Genomic DNA, 14,639 nt, shown 5'->3' with positions numbered 1-14,639 from the left:
CCTTGGTAGACCAGGCTGGCCTCGAACTCACAGAGATCCGCCTGCCTCTGCCTCCCGAGTGCTGGGATTACAGGCGTGCGCCACCACCACCCGGCGAACTTTCGGCTTTTTAAAAATAAAAATTTTGAGTTGCATTGTGGTGTGTGTGTGTGTGTACACACACATATGTGCACCCACCAGGAGAGCGAGTGGGTCCCAGGGACTAAACTCAGGCCAGCAATCAGGCATGGCAAGCAGCTTCACCTGCTCAGCCATCTCTGCGCTCCTTTTTATTTTCTTCACTTCCCCTGGTTGACATCACATGACCATTTCTTTATTTTTATTTTGTGTATGTAGAAGTTTTGCCTGCATGTCTGTCAGTGCCCCAGATGTCAGAAGAGGGCATCAAATCTGGAATTACAGGTGGTGGTGAGTCACCTTGTGGGTGCTGGGAATTGAACTCAGGTCCTCTAGAAGAGCATCAAGTGCTCTTTAACCACCGACTATCTCTCCAGGCTCCAAATGAATTCTTGAATTCACAAATTGTCAGCATTTCAGATTTTCCTAATGCTTCTGAGACAGACTTGTACAGCAGGTCAGCAGGCTGAAGCTGGAATGCCAGCCAGTCCTTCTACTCAAAAGTGCTGCCCTCTGGATCTCTCTCTATACCTTTTTTGTGGCCTAAAGTATGTATGACGGAAACCACCAACTTCCACCTACCACCTAGTGTTCATTCTCTCCGCTGTTAAAGTAAACACAACTTACCTCTAACATATTCAGAAAGATACTTAAGCCTCAAGGTCCCCAATAATTTGGAGTACTGAACTCGATTCACCCTGACACTCCTGTCAGAAGTAACACGTTACTTAATGAGAGGTCTCCACACCCTGCTGTTAGAACCTACGCATACACAACGCCTGATAGCCAGTTACTGTTCACATGGTTTGCTCTTCAGGCCGTCCTTCGCCATTAGTCAGCTCTAACTAGGCCGGAGTCCAGCAGGAAAGTGGAGGGTGCGCCAGGTCCACCGTCTCTTAGGTTGCTACTGTTTTCTCTTCTTTGCTGAAAGGTTGTACTGAGCCAGGCTTTAGCCATGACAGGCCAGCAACATGAACCCTTTTATCGTGCTCTTCGTCAGGCTGTTCTGAGTCAGCGTCTTCTCTCTGACTTCATCATGTACAGGAGGGTTCCATGGAAAATGCTAATTGCGTAGGGGTCGTCTATTTTCCGTTGGTTAAACAAACAAGGAGTACCTACCATAACACTGTCAACCACTTTACCTTTAAAAGGCTGGATGTCTTTCTCATACAGTACCACAGCCTCAGGGTTTAGGTGACTTGTCCTGTCGATCCTGTAGAAGACTCTCCTTGTGTACGTTACGACCTGCCATATGTGATTATGGGTCCGCCTCCACTTTGCGCATGCTCTCTTCACATCCAGTTCACCTGAGGCAGAATCAGCTAGCAGGTGAAAGACAGGAATATCAAACAGCAGGCGTGGACAGTCGCCATCTGGATAGTTATCAGGAATACACACCGTAAACTTGAATACACCATCCCGATACAGTCCGTGTCGTATGAGTGTTACTCCAAACCACACTAATGCAGAGCGATACGATGCCTGTACCTAGACACCCGCTAGCTTCTGCTTCACCGCCAATGTAAATTCTGCAAGAAGCGAATATTCCAGGTGGAAGGGTCCGTAAGAAGCATAGGTGCCATTTCTTGACTGCGCTGCTGGGGCTGGAGATGTATGCTTCGTTATGGGCAGAGCGTTTTTTTTGGGGAACAGATGGCAGCTGCTTTTTTTGGGTGCAGTTTGTGGAGGATTGGTTTTCACATCCGCTGCTAATGTCTTCTCTTCACCTTCAGCTCGTCTGTGCAGAGTTTGCAGACATGCTCCACAAAGGGTTCGTAACGTGTACTCCAAACAAGGAACTTCAATACTGTGTCATCAAACTCTCTGTCCTCAGCATTCACGCTGGACTCCCTCCATGTGCAGCTCACGCCACCACTACTCGACCGCATCTCCGGCTGCGGGGCATCTCTCCCACAGAGCCCCGCCCTCAGATTTCACAAATAATTTTCATAGTTTTTTTTTTTAATTTTGGGGGACCATATATAAGTTCTTGTTTTCTATTCAATCAAATCCATACATTTCCTTCATGTTTTATTACCTTACCGTTATAATTTGACTATCACATCACACCTCATGACTTTATGACATGCATTTATTACCTTACTGTCATAATTTGACTATCGCATCTCATAACTATACATTTCTTTAATATAATTATTTTAAATAAATGTGTGTGCTAGTGATCTAGTTCAGGGCTAAGCGCATGCTAGCCTCATTCCTATTCTACCTTTTTAATATTTAAAATTCAAATTTAGTTAGAATTTGTTTTGCCACATGGCAAGAATTGTGAATCAATTAAAATTATGAATCTATTTCTCAATATCGTTTATTAATTTTACTCTATCTGTGAGAGAAGGTTATGTGTGTGTGTGTATGGTGTGAGTGCATGTGTATGTATGTATGTGCATGATATGTATTTGTGCGTTGTGTGTACATGTATGATGTATGTATGTGTGTGTGTACTGTGTGCATGTATGATGTGTGTATTGTATAGTGTATGTATATGTATGATGTGTATGTGTGTATTATGTGCATGTCTGATGTATGTATTGTATAGTGTGTGCATATATGAGGTGTATGTGTGTGTATTGTATGTATTATGATGTGTGCATAATGTGTGTATGTATTGTCTGTGTATGTGTGTGCGTGGGCATGTGTGTGTTATGGTGTGCATGTATGGAGGTCGAAGGACAGACTCAGGCATTTGTCTTTGCCCTTTACCTTGTTTGTGACAGTCTCTTGCTCACCTCTGCCATGCACCAGGCTATTTGGCCTAGAGGCTTCTGGGAAGTATCCTGTCTCTATGTCCTGGCTATAGGCGCGCTAATATTACAGCGCATCCAGCTTACACAGGCTCTGGGGAATTCAAGCACTGGTCTGCACATTTGCACGACAAGTATTTCCCCTGTCACAATCCATAGCTTTAAGAAGCCCTTCAGACAGTTGGGGTTATAAAGAAATGATGATGAACTAAACTCCAGAAAGTGGGTGAGGGTCAGGATGGCTTCCCTCTGGGAAGATCAGTGAGGGAAAAATGAACGCTGCAGGGAAGGAGGAGGTGGCCAACACTTTTGTTTGTTTTATGTTGAGACATATTTGCTGTATATGGTCGGAAATACTTTATAGACCAGGCTGACCTCGAACCCACAGAGATCTGCCTGCTTCTGCCTCCCAAGTCCTGGGACTAAAGGTGTGTGCCACCACAACTGTTCACAGCCGTTTTAATGCAGCGTGTAGCCCCACATGGCTAGACAGAGTGTAGCTCCACGTGGCTAGACAGGGTTGTAGCTCCACGTGGCTAGACAGTTCCCCAGAGCAGACCCCGCAAGGTGAATTCATGTGATCCACTAACTACAGATGACTAAAGCCAGGTGTCACTGATCTCTGCAGGGCTGTGCTATGTCGAAAAGAGGGATATTTCACTAGAGCTGTTTACTGTTCGCTTCAGTCTCAACTATTTTACAGACAGAATCTGGTACCCACAGCCAGTGGTGAGGAGACAGAGAAATAACAGATGATGACCTCAGCCAAGAGAGGAAGCCATCCACAAAACAGAAGAAGGCCCAGATGTTGGAATTAACAGACAGATTTGAACCCAGTTATGAAACATATGTTAAAGGATTCAACAGCAAATAGAGATAACACACATGAATACATCTCAGGTATTTTAACCAGAGCTACAGCTTCCTCAGAACTGTGGTCAGGACAGTTAAAATCAGGACGAGCTTTGAGCCAAAAGAAAGGGATTGTGGAGCAAGAAGTTATAAACTCTTCCTTCTGTCTCTCTATGGCATCTGTTTGGGTTTTTTTTCCCCTCCTTTTACAAATATCTCTTTCGTTTCCTTGGTTCATCTGTCTCTTGAAGTATGTATGACTAAATTTATAATAGCTTTAAAAATATTAATGGCATGAATGGATGTGGCGGCACACACTTGGAGACAGAGGCATAGGGTTGAGAGTTTAAGCTTAACTGGACCCATGGCCTCTGCTTCGGTTCCTGCCTTGAGTTCCTGTGCTGACACCCCTTCATCATGGATTATAAACTGTGAGGTGGAATAAACCTTCTCCCCACCAAGTTGCTTTCGGTCATGGTGTTTTGTCACAGCGACAGAAAGCAAACCAAGGCGGTGGGTGAGTCTGTGTGAGTAGCAAGAAGAGAGGAGCATATGGAAACTTCCTGGTGGGGCCCGGGGGGGGGGAATGGGAATATTTCAGATTTTGGTTTCCATGTTCACTGAGGTCAAAATTTATGGAGCAAAACAGAAAAGGTCCAAGCCCACCCTGCTCCTTCTCTGCTTGGCCCCTCTGTGGGAATACTCCTTTTCATCCATCAGTCTCAGTGCCCAGAGTGGTCGCGGTGACTTTAGTTGCTGCTGTGGTAGATAACTCTCTCTCTCTCTTTTTAAATGGTGTGTGCATGTATGTGTGTATCTATGTGCATGTGTATGATGTGTGTGTTCATTCTTTTGTTTGTATGTAGGTGGGCATGTGCCACCGTACATGTGTGGAGGTCAGAGGTCTTGAATGTTGGGCCTCATCTTCTACCGTGTCTAAGGGGGGGGGTCTCGTGTTCTTGGCTGTAGGTCAGGCTAGCTGGCTGGAAAGCTTCTGGGACAGTAATTCTCAACCTTCCTAGTGCTGTGACCTTTTAATGCAGTTCCTCATGTCGTGGCGACCCCCAACCATGAAATTTATTTTCATTGCTACGTCATAATTGTAGTTTTGCTACTGTTATGAGTCGTAATGTCAATATCTGATGCACTACCCATGTAGGAGTCACCACTTACAGGCTGAGACCCGCTGTTTTAGGGGTTTTCTCTGCCTCCATCTCCTGTCTTGCCCTATGCACTCTGGGGTTACAGATGCTTGGACTATTATACTCAGCTGTAAGCGATGACATCACAGACCTGGGGATCTGACACCATGTTCTCATGCCTGTCTGGAAACACTGTACCCCTGGCCCTGTGCTTTGGATCTTAACTTCCACCCCGCCTTCCCAAAGTCCATGTGTCCAAGGCCTGTGACCCTGATGGGAACTGGGGAAATCAAGAGGTGGGACCTCATGGGAAGAGCTTAGGCCACTGGGGAAGCCCCTTTGAAAGGGCTACACAGGCACAGTCCCTTCTTGTCTTTGTTTCCTGGCCCCAGTGAGGTAAATGGACCTTTTCCAGGCGCTCTCCACATGACATGTTGCTTTGACAGAGTCCAAACCCAAACATCCAACCACCATAGCACTACAACCAGCCTTTCCCGGTTGTTCATTTCTGAGTGTACATCAGTGCCAGCTGTTCTCCTCAGTTGTTTCTCTGCTTTAATTGTTTGAGACAGGGTCTCTCACTGAGTCTGGAGCTCATCCATTTGTCTAGACTGGTTGGCCAGGAGCCCCAGGGATCCTTCTATCTCTACCGCCTAGTGTAGGGGTTACAGGCATGCAGTGCTGTGCTAAGCTTCTCACCCGAGTGCTGGGGACCTGAACTCAAGTCTTCATGCTTGCATGGCAAATACTGTACCAATGTAGCCACCTCCTCACCCCACCACTCCTGGTTTTTTTTTTTTTAAGTGGATTTAACTCACAGTGACAGAAAGCCAACATAATTGCTCTCAGTTGTTGCAAGTAAATTCAACTCATTACCAGTAGGAACAGCACAAGAGAGGAATGGAAATAGTAGGCGTTTAGAACATTAGTGGATTTAAGCATGCAGATCTGGAAGTGGTGATATCTTTCCGAACACTTTTTCTTTTTCTTTTGCGATCCAGCAAGTGAAGTTTTCTCCTTGAATGTCATTTGTTCCATCTTTCCCTTTAACAGAGTGTTCTGTGCATTGTGAAAAAATTAAACTGTTTAGTGAGCCAGGGGCTCGACACTCAGTTCTAAGTCGCTTCCACACACCTTGCTCCCATACACCTGGACATAACTTTGGGTCTTTTCAAATTTCACCAAAGGCTACATGGCCTATATGGACACAGGGTATGGCTTGTGTTCCTACCACCAGGGTCACTGGGGTCCAGCTTCCAGAACTTTCTCATCATCCCTGGCATCGTCAAACTCCAGGACTTTTACCTTATTCAGGTAGAACTTAGAGCAAACCTGAAGACTTCATCAGTGTTTTTAAAAAAGGTGGAGACTTATTCCTTTTAAATAAAGACAGATGTACAAGCTGAGGGCTGACAGTGGACTTCTGACCACAGGTTTGTCTCCAGCTCTCCGTTCTGAATGCATCAGACAGCTGTCACCTGTGGAGGGCATGTTATGGTGATTGTGAGCTCCGCTGAACAGTGTGTTTCTTGGGCTGGTTGAGGCCATCTCCTGCTGTTTTCTTTTAATGATACCTTTTCTTTCTTTAGACAGTTCCTCTATTGAACCTTTAACCAAGAACACTCCCACTGAAGCCCTGCCGCCTTCCTAGAATCCTGTGGAAGCAAGTGACCTTGAGGGAAGGAGACGCGTCCCTCCGCGTGAGGATTGAGTGGAAGAGCAGTGAATTGGGAAGAGGGAAAGAGATCCGCTGATCCTCAAGTGGGGTCCTGGTACCTTCGGGATCCTGAGGTGAGCTTAAACTTTACATAGTGGGTTACAGTTATGCATATCTAAGCATCCCTGAGCAAATTGTGGTCATACCCATCATTGACACACTGTTGTCTTTTCTGTAAGGTGGTCTGCTAAGATGTCTCGGTGGTTAAGAGCACTGGCTGTTCTTCCAGAGGACCCGGGTTCAATTCCCAGGACCCACATGGCAGCTCACAGCTGTCTGTAACTCCTCATGCAGATATTCTTTCAGGCAAAACACCAATGTATGTAAGATAAATAAATTATTAAGAAAGATGGTGTAATAAAAGGGAAATCTTTGAGTGGAAACTTACCTGACTAACTCAGGCTTTTGGCAATTTCGTCTCCCAGCATGAGATACCTGGAGGAATTCTAATTTCTCTTTCATTTTTAATAGGTAGCTTTGCTGGGTATAACATTCTGGGTTAAAATTGTTGTTTTTCAGAACTTGGAATACATTTTTTTTCCAGGCCTTTCTGGCTTTAAAAAGTTTCTGTTGAATAAGCAGGTGATATTCTGGTGGGTTTGTCTTTATAAGTGATTTGACCTTTCTCTCTTGCAGTTTTTAATACCCTTTATTCTGTGTTTTAACATTTTAATTAGATGGAATTTCTTTTCTGGTCCTTTCTATTTGGAGTTCTGTGCCTTTGTACCCGTTCAGGCATATCTTTCTCTGGATTTGGATTTTTTTTTCTTCAATGATCTTATTTAAAGCATTCTCTGTACCCTCACTATGGTGTTCTTCTTCTTCTGTGCCCATAATCCAAAGATTAGGTCTTCTCATGGCATCCCAGAGCCCTCACGCTTTCTGTTCCTATTTCCTTTCAAATGTCTCATTGACCAGTACTATGTGACCCATTTCCTTCTCCTTGCTCTCCGACTCTACTTCCTACACATTCCATTCTGTTGGTGTGGTTTACCACTGAGGTTTTTATTTCGCTTTTTATTGAGTTTTCATTTTGCCATCATTTCAGTTTGGGTTTTGTTCAGCAATTTTATCTCAACTTTCATAGATTGACTTCATCATTATATTCATCCCTTTGTTTTTACTCTTTTGAGCTATATTTGTGTCTTCTTGAATACGCTGATTGTTTGAACATCTTTATAATCATTCTTTTGAATTCTTTGGTAGTTTTTTTTTTTCAAGTCATTTCCATTGGTTCATGAAGCAGATGGCTTGTCTCTGTTCTTATTGTTTCTGTTTCTTCAATGGGACTTGCATGTCTGGAGTTAGTTCATGGGTTTTTCATTTTTTACTTTCTTTTGTTTTTGTTTTGTTTTTACTAGTCACCTTTAAAATATTTTGTCCTTTCGGTATTGGCTTCTGCAGTGTTCAGTTGAGAACTAAGTCCTAAGTAGCGTTTGTTAAGTTGGGAGTGTAGACCCCAGCCCCTCACATCTATCCCAGCTCCCAGGCCTGAGAGTTGTATTAGTCTGGACTCCAAATCCCAGCATGCCCGATCCTGACCCCTCTCTCTGAGGGCGGGTGTGGGGGGGTTAGGACCACTCCCACAGGGTATTTAAGTGAGCTCCCAAAAGAGGAACACGTGGTCTCTTTCCTCGTGGCCTGTTTGTTCCTCCTTGGGTCCACTAAGAGCACAGGAATCCCATTAAACCTGGATATACTTTAATTTGGCTTATTGTGATTTGGCTTGATTGGGATTTTTGCGTTGGCAGAGAGCTCGCATTAGGAGAAATTCCTAACAGGGTTGACATGTCCTTCCCCCCTGTAGGGCTGTTATTTTAGGGCAGGGACTCTTACCTTGAGTCTTCCTCTGAGGGTCAGATATTGACCTATGTCAGCAAGAACTTTGTTCTGGTGTCTGCAGGCTTCCCTGTGAATTATGGAACTCTCCACATGCCTGTGAGCTTTACCCAGAGCCAGATAAGGTCCTCACCTTTGGTCTGTAGCTTCCACTGAAGCTACCGGGAGATGAGGAACTTCTATTTACCAATAGACTTCACTCTAACTTAGGAATGATCTGTCCCCTAAATCCACTGCCAGTGAAGGTACTGGGGATATGGAACTTTCCCTTCCCTTGGTTCTAATTTGGAGTTCCACCTTGGTTTTCTGAGACAGGGTCTTTTCACTGGACTGACTGGCCAATGAATCCTAAGAATCATTTTGTCTCCACCTCCCTACTGCTGGGATTACAAGTGTTCTTAAAAAAATGTATGGGTTCCTGGGATTGGTTCTCATATTTGTTAGACAACCATCATACTGACTGAGCATCTTCCCAGCCGGCTGTCTAGCTTTTCTAAGGTAACTCATCATATGAAGTGTCTGGAGGCCAAAGTCTTATTTTGTAGTTTCTTCCATCTCTTGCTCTTGATGGCAGACTCTCTCTATGTTCTGTAACTTTGATGAGAGAGTCCATATATGCCCCGAGTATACCTGTGGGAGTTCTTTGTGACCCTGACTGGGAAGACATTCACTGTCAGATAGTCACCAAGTGTCACAGAGACCAAAGATAATTTTCCTGATGATTTCCTGGTTCACATGACACACTCAGCCCGGCAGCAAAGTTTGCTTCAGTGCGGTCAGCTCCTTCACCAAGAACAGGCATTCCGGAGGTGCTGCCTTCTGTAAGGGTCTTTGAGCTTGAATTTTCAATTAGGAGTTGGCATTTTTATCATTTAACATCTACAGGTACCTTACTAAATTGCATTACAATTCTCCTGTAGAAAGAAAATTATGTTGGGACTAGAGAGATGGCTCAGCAGTCAAGAGCATTTGCTGCACTTGTAACTCCAGTGCCGGAAGATTTAGGGCCTTCTTACCTCAGTGGGCACAGTGCTCACACGCACTTGTCCACCCCACTATCCATAAATAAAAAATAGAAGAAATCTGATAAAAAAAAAGAAAAAAAACATGGAGTGATAAAATGCTTTTTGACATACTTTTGTTTCATTTGAAAACATGTATTTACATGTCAATGTGTGTGCCATGGTGCCCGTGAAGAGGTCAGAAGACAATTGTGGAAGTCAGTTCTCTCTTCTACCATGCGGATTCTGGGACTTGAACTCCGGTCGTCAGCCTTGATGGCAAGCACCTTTACCCGCTGAGCCATTACACTGGCCTAGGCTTTAACTTGAAAACAACAAGAAAGCCAGGCATGGGGGAGCATGCCTTTAATCCCAGCAGTCGGGAGACAGAGGGAGGTCAATCTCTGAGTTTGAGGCTGGCCTGGTCTACCGAGCAAGTTTCAGGACAGCCAGGGCTACACAGAGATACCCTGTATTGAAAAACCAAAAACCAACCAACCAACCAACCAACCAACCAACCAACCAACCAACCAACCAAACAAACAAACAAACAAACAAAAAAAAAACCCAAGAAAGTTCTATGGGGAAAAACTAAAAACACAGGGAAAAGATACAAGGAGGATGAAGACAGACAACAGTAGGTGAGGTTGCATTTAGATGGGGTACAGATAACTCCCCCCTGCCTGTACTTTTGCTGTCTAGGTTATTGCGTTCCTGGGGTGTGAGGCAGGGCCTTTCTCTTGCTTGGCAAACACGTGAACAATGAATTGCACTTTTGTCCTTTCAAAAATGTTTAACAGAGACATAAAGCAGCTTCTTGCAGTACCACTCTGGTCACCAAACCTTACTATGTGGATCTTTCGGAGTGCACTACTTCAAGCCATAGGAAATACTATATGATAACCATATATGCCAGGGTTCTGTAACATCCTGGTTCAGGTCCTGAGCTGGGGAAGGGGCGCCAGTGCACAAAAACAAGTCTGGCTACCAGATGAGTTTCACTCAAGTGGTGGCACAAATAGCTCGAGCTGTCTTTATTTGTACTTAAGAAACACACGTTTTTTCCCCCAACTTTGAAATCAAAATAACTTTTAAACCGAAAACAACGTTCAGCATTTTGCTAGCTTGGTTAAATATCGAGCCAGGCTCACCCTGTCCTTACAAAGCTAAAAGGTGGTAGACATAGGCAACAATATTATTCAGAACATAACAAAACATATTTGCAGACTTAGGGGTGATTTGCCATAGGCTGCTTTCATACAGTTGGCTTGTATTTCTCTAACTGTTCCCTTGTCCGACAAAAGGGTCCTGCACATCTAAGCCTCTATATGAAGGACAGAATCTGATAAGGCGCTCATTTTCCATCCTGCCACACCAGTCTTAATGGGTTTTCTCCTCTGGGATTGGGAGACATAGTGAATGTCCCTGTGTTGCTTCATTATATGTGTCCATTAACTTTTATCATCTCAAATTCTGTCAGCGCTGAATCAGAAAAGTTCCCAGGGTCTGGATTAACAGCTGGTATTTCCAGATAAGAAACCTGAGAAGCATCATTTCCCAAAGAATTTTAGGGGAAAAATAATTGAGAAAAAAATGGGGTTTCCAGGAATGATCACATCTGTCCAATGCCTGACTGGCAAAGAGAAACTAGAAACTATCAGGAGAATCATCAATATTGTGAGAGAGAAGAGAGCATGCAGGCTGCACAGTCCACAGCCGTATTCTGCACTGTCCTGAGGTCTACTGTTTTTGCCAAGTGAGAGACTGTCTTTGCATGATGTCTCAGATTCATAGATGACAATGTCAGGCAAACATATTAGAATAAGACATACAATGCTTTCAAATGTTGTATCATTTAGGAAAGTGCTGTGGGATAATGCTCTTAGACACTGTAAAGATTGTCGCTCATATTAGTTTAATAAAACACTGATTGGTTGGTAGCCAGGCAGGTAGTATGAGCAGGGCAACCAGACTAAGAGAATTCTGGGAAGAGGAAAAGGCAGGAGAGTAAGGCACAAACCAGATGCAGAGGAAGCAAGATGAGAATGCCTTACTGAGAAAAAGTACTAAGCCATGTGGCTAAACATAGATAAAAAATTACAGGTTAATTTAAGTTGTAAGAGCTAGTTAGTAATAAGCCTGAGCTAATAGGCCAAACAGTTTAGAATTAATATAAGCCTCTGTGTATTTCTTTGGCTGTGGGACCAAGAGGGACAGAAACTTCTGTCTATAGGAAAGACCTCAGTTTGTTGCTATAACAACGGTAATGGCCTGGCTCTGCCCCTTAAAGAGACAAGCCACCCCCACTCCCTCCCTGTCCACTGAGGCAAGCTGATCTTCAGCTTCCAGCCTGAATCCCTTCCTTTTCCATCTCCCTCTTAAAGAGGCAGTTTCTGTCTCTCTCCACTTCTCCCCTTCCCTTCTGTTTCTCTCTCCCTCTGCCCCTCTCTCTGCTCTTCTCCCCCTTTCCCCTTCCCTTCCACAACCTACTAAATAAATATCCAATCTCACTCTGCATGGGGTGCCTATCTGTCTGTCTCTCCTTGTGGGACTTGCTGCCCCTCATGGCCCACTGCAACCTCTTGGGGAATTGCATCGTCCTTGCCTGGGACTGGCTGCTTTCAGGACCCACTGCCTGCTGCCTGTCCCCTGCCCCCCAGCTTGAGGACTTGCATGGACCTGCCGTGTGGTCTCATGGCTCGCTGCCTGCTGCAGCCACTTGAGAAACCTGCAGCATTTTACTTAATACATTGCAACAACCCCCACCAAGTCTCTTCAACTAAAACTGGTACATTTTTCCCTTTTATGTGGTCCTTATGGATCAGCTGGGGCTTTTCTTCCAGATGCCAACACCCTGCCTTCATGATTGCCCAATGGACTAGTTACTTCCCTTGTTGCCGTAATAAAATGCCTGAGAAAAGCAACTTAAGGACTAAAGGATTCATTTGGCTCACAGTTGAGTGGTTCAGCCAGTCATGGTAGGAGATGTAAAGTCAGGAGCCCGAGGCAGCTGGTCACAGAGAGACAGGAATGCTGGCTCTCAGCTCACTCTTTTCTTTCTATTCAGTTTAGGACCACAGTCTATGGGGTAGGTGGGTCTTCCCAAATAACCTAACCTGGAGACTCACAAAGATGTGCCCAGGGGTCTATCTCCTAACCTAACCAAAAGACCTGCCAAGTTGACAATCACCATTAACTATCACACTCAGCAAGACAAGAGGCCATGGGCCTGCTGTGACCTGGTTCTTTTTTTTTTTTTTTACAGAATAGGCACAGGTTCCTTCTGCCTTTTGTCCAGTAAGCCACCTGGTGATGTTATCTGACCATACGGTCAGAGAAATAGACTCCCCTCCCCATCCCATGGCTGGAAAGGCAACAGTGCAAATGACTTCCATAGTCATCAAATTTGACCCTCATAAAATCTGATTTTTATTTCATCCATGTTAAAATAAGGAAGGGACTTCCTAAAAGGGTCTATCCCAATGTGTGCATGTGTGTGCCCGTGTGTGTCTGATAGAGCCACTATCTTGCTTGTATCTAAGATTTGTAGGATGGTTGCAGTCACTGCAAGAGTCACCCTGAGGTGGGCCTCCATCACCATCACCCTGTGTTGCCTACAGGATCAGGAAGTGAAATGAGAAACTGGAAGTGACTTGAGCATGTGTGAGGCCTCCAAGCCGGCCTCGCCTCCACAGTGACGCACTTCCTCCAACAGTGACACACTTCCTCCAACAGTGACACACTTCCTCCAACAGTGACACACTTCCTCCAACAAGACCACTCCTACTCCCTAATAGTGCCCACGGCCTTCACCCTAGTAGTTAGTACCATGCCCCTGCCACTGAGTCACTGTCTCTGTGGAGGCATCTTTCTTTCTTCCTCACCGCCATTTCCTGTTATAGATTAAAGGCCTTCCAGAACTTTCTACAGACCCAGCTAGCCAGTGGAAAAGCAGGGGCGGGAATTCACAAATGGCTTCTCTGCCTGCTTCCCAAACTTCCCGGCTCTGTATCCAGACTATAAGAGATGGACACCAGATACACGTCTGCTGCAGGGCGGGGCTTCTGAGCCACACAGCACATTCCTCAGAACACACATGGCCTCACTTTGCCCTGCCTTCTCATGTGCGTCCCTTCCCCCACCAGCCTGTGTTTCCGTGCAGCAGGCAGCCCCTGCTTTCTTTAGGTGTCCTAATTCACAGCCGCAGGCATTTGCCACGTGTCCTGGTGTTGTTCCTGGAATCTGCTTCTTCCTCTCCCCCACGGTGCTCACTTGGCTGTAGCAGTGAGCCAGGATTTGCAGCTCAGAGGTAGAGAGCGTTTTTTTCCTAATCTGAGCCATGCCCAAGCTGGTGCCTGCAGATGTAGCTTTACCACGTTTTTCACAGCCGGTGCCTTGTAGAGGAAAAGCAACGCCTCTGCCAGCTGCCGAGGAGGCAGACACATTCCTGGGAAGCCAGCTCCGGATGGCCTGCAGGCTCCCGCGAGTGTTCTGGGTAGATCCTGGCTCCAGGGTCCGTGGTACTGGCAGCAGTGTCTCTGCTGGCCTCTTGCCTAGGATGACCACAGCCCATACTCTTTCCATCCTGGGCCTCTGGGCTTTGGCCCAGTCAAGGCGATGAGCTCCTTCCAGGCTGGTTGTGCCTTTCCCCCTCTATCTTAAAATAATTGTTTTGGCGTTGCGGGCTGGCAGGCTTACTCACTTAACCCCGAGGCCAAGAGCAGCAAAAGGCTCCCGTAAAGGGCCCCACTGCCATGCACGCCACCCAATCTTCACTCATGGTGGCCAGTGCCCCTATGGCTGCATAGCCTTCAGAGATCATTTTCTGTATGCTTATTCTTCTTTCCCTGCTCTTGCAGGGAAGGAAACTTGGGCTTTAGGTTGATCCTAGTGTAAGCTCTTTTCCTCCACAATGGATAGTGGCAGCTACACACTAACACCACACCACACAGTACACACACCACACACACAAACCACACAGCACACATACCACACACCACACCATAACACACATACAGCACACATCACACACACCACACACACATACCATACATCACACACACACCATATATACACATACCACATCACATACACATACCACACACACATACCCACACAAACACCATACTACACACACACTATATAGACACACACACCACACACACATATCACACAGCACACACACACATACCAAACACCACACACACAC

At 45.5% G+C, this 14,639-nt stretch overlaps 1 pseudogene; it reads right to left on the bottom strand.

Annotated features, from left to right (window-relative positions):
* Positions 1-1,013: 1,013 nt before the first annotated feature.
* On the bottom strand, positions 1,014-14,014 carry LOC101984205 (annotated as a pseudogene).
* Between the last annotated feature and the right edge of the window lie 625 nt (positions 14,015-14,639).

The sequence above is a fragment of the Microtus ochrogaster genome, linkage group LG2, assembly GCF_000317375.1.
Source record: "Microtus ochrogaster isolate Prairie Vole_2 linkage group LG2, MicOch1.0, whole genome shotgun sequence".
Lineage (NCBI taxonomy): Eukaryota > Metazoa > Chordata > Mammalia > Rodentia > Cricetidae > Microtus > Microtus ochrogaster.
This window is presented reverse-complemented; position numbering and strand designations above follow the sequence as displayed.